The following is a 2,823-nucleotide window of genomic DNA, read 5'->3' on the forward strand; positions in this document are numbered from 1 at the left end:
AAATTCCGACCTATACAATACACTGGCTGAAGTACTGTTAAACGCAGCCGAAGTTGCGCTGGGACCGAACCAAGTCACTGTGTGCGTTGGAGCATGACGAGGCACACGTTAATTAGTACAAATGGTAAAGGAAGCAAGCGAGTGACCTATCCCTGTTGTAGAGTATCCCTGGTATTGCGTACCGCTAATGAAGAATGTCCTCCGATACGGACACACTCCGGCACAGCGATGACTTAACATAACATCACTGCCACAGGCTAATTTGCATATCACGTGACCGGACTTTTCTCTTGTTTGTAATCAAACGCGCATATTCATAATAAAAAGAGACTGGACTCACGAAAGCTTTTCGGCGCTCTCTTCATAATGTTTTACATTGTTACATATATATTCTTCCACAACTGCTACAGTTAGGTCTATGACAGTACATATTTAGATATCAAACTGGCTGCATCGTTTACTCTCCGTCGGCTTCGATGACAGCACGTGGAGCCGTACAACCTATGTAAACAAAGGATCGGTACGCAAATCCAAATAGTGTTACATGTTTTTGGATATTTTCTCAGTGAAACTAAACCATTCTATTAAAGATGTTTAGTTAGATGTGTAGACTCGTCAAAAATAAAAGAGTTAAAGAAATCTGTACATTATATTTAATGGACATTGCAAGATGTGACGAATTGTCACATTTTTCTGCCCTGTGGCAGAGGTACTATGCTGGCTGGCCGCATGGAACTCTGGTTAGGAGAGTGCGATACGGACTGTAGAAATTTGGCGCATGCGCACAACATGTCAGCTCGCTATTGTTAAAACAAGACCTCAACGGGTTTCAGGGCCATTAATATCTAAATGTATCATCACAAAAATATGACAGTTACGTGTATGTATAGGGAAATTATCTGGGAGTACATCAGTATCGACTTTTCAGTCAAAAACCCACAGGAAATATATCTAAAAAATCTCAAGAAAATACGAGGGGTAATCGGCCACTAGAATCTGAATAGGATTTATGAAGGTGGTGTTCTCGGCCGCGATGCAGGGTCATGTCTTGACTGTATAGACCATTCTTAGCCAATATGCATGACCTCGAGGTCAAATCGAAAGCGAGGCTGAAATAGGTTGACCCAACCTTGAAAATGGCGACCTCGAAAAGGAAAGATTACTGCTGTGTGCCTTTGCGTTGGAGTGATGCCCGTAAGGATTTTACAGTATCTTTTCACCATATTCCCAAGAATAAGATCAGAAGAAGACAGTGGTTGATGAAAATACGGAGAGATCCTGGGAAATGATTCATAGTAAGTACAAAATAATTACGGCACATGGCATAGTCTAGATCCGCCGTGTAATGTACAAACTGTTCACTATGCAAGGTTTTAATATTTAGGACACATGTACAATGTGAATGTCACACACACAGACACATTCAAACCTCACACACACACACACACACACACACATTTTCATGTTCAAAATCAGTGACCACCCCCCTACTTCATATGTACACAATTGACCCCTCCCCCTGCCTCCCAAAACAAACTGGGAGACACCCCAACCCCAACAAACACCGCACCTAAAATCATCATCACCCCCTTAGTCAAATTATGAACGGTCCATTATTTTATTTGTTTTAAAGCATATGGACATATGGAGACACTCTTGTCATGATGGCAAGGGAATTGTATTTGCAAATATTCTGTATCAGTGAAATTTGATTGGCTGCAAATCAAAGTAACATTTCAAGTACATGTATATGCAGGACACACACATACTGTTAAAAAATCTTAAATATGTACTTTCAAAATTACTGCATGCTGACCAGTACTTCAGGGATACAGGACATATTACTGGACAATCTAATTACAACAACTGACACATATTCAGTGTTTAAATATCCATTTCAGATGCTGCAAATCAAGAGTCAGAGAGCAAGTCACCAGCTCAGGAACCTCCCATAAGGAATCTACCACAGTCACCATCTCAGATACAGTAATAATGTCAGACCGTATTAAGTTAATTTTGCCAACTGACATGGTTTTAAAGAATTTAACACAACTGAACTTTATAATGCTATGTTATTTACATACAAAAATATTCATTGCCCATGAAATATGAAATGATGTTATAGCCTCTACTCCTTGATGTATATTTGTAATTCCAGAGATATATTTATTGTTTGTGTGGTCGAAGAGATAATAGTAATGCTTTACAATGCTTATATTACAGTGAAGCAGAGAGTGATACAGCTGCCACTGACCCCAGTCCCACATAGAACAACTCCATCAAAAACTACATGAACAGGGGAGGCAACTCAAGGAAAAGGTTGACAAAATAGAAGAATTGAACAGAAAACTTGAACTTGAAAAGTTTGGACTTTGTAAATTCATGTATGATGATAGAAAATGATTGAACAAATTACAATATTCCATCATTTCAAACATTGGCACTGATTAGCTGGAACTTTTTCATTTGTTGAATATCATCCCAGGTTTTGTGAAGTACCTTGCCCAAACAGCACAAGAATTGACAGACATGAATGTAAATGAAATTGTTTCATGCTTTTGTGTTGTGTAAATGATGGATGAAAAAAAGAGACAGCTGTTATACATACACAGTGATCGATTTAACTGAAAAATAGAAAGGTATTTCATAATGGCATAGTTGTAGATGTAACTCATTTGCTGCTGTTTAATTACTAATTGATGAAAAAGAATGTATTTCATCCTGTTTGAAAAGAGTTAGTTGGGAACCAGGTAAGAGATTATGATACTGTGTAAGGGGAGAAAACTATGATAAATTATGAATTGATCTAGCTGTAATTGTTGC

General features: G+C 38.3%; 1 long non-coding RNA gene across 1 annotated transcript; it reads left to right on the plus strand.

The window, feature by feature from the left end:
- Positions 1-1,255: 1,255 nt before the first annotated feature.
- Positions 1,256-2,271, plus strand: LOC124264396. Its single transcript, XR_006895127.1, has 3 exons — positions 1,256-1,295; positions 1,902-1,986; positions 2,224-2,271. It is a non-coding gene; the product is annotated as an uncharacterized LOC124264396 (long non-coding RNA).
- Positions 2,272-2,823: the final 552 nt, after the last annotated feature.

This window comes from Haliotis rubra, unplaced genomic scaffold (assembly GCF_003918875.1).
Source record: "Haliotis rubra isolate DU_JTF1 unplaced genomic scaffold, ASM391887v1 Scf921, whole genome shotgun sequence".
In the NCBI taxonomy this organism is placed as follows: Eukaryota; Metazoa; Mollusca; class Gastropoda; order Lepetellida; family Haliotidae; genus Haliotis; species Haliotis rubra.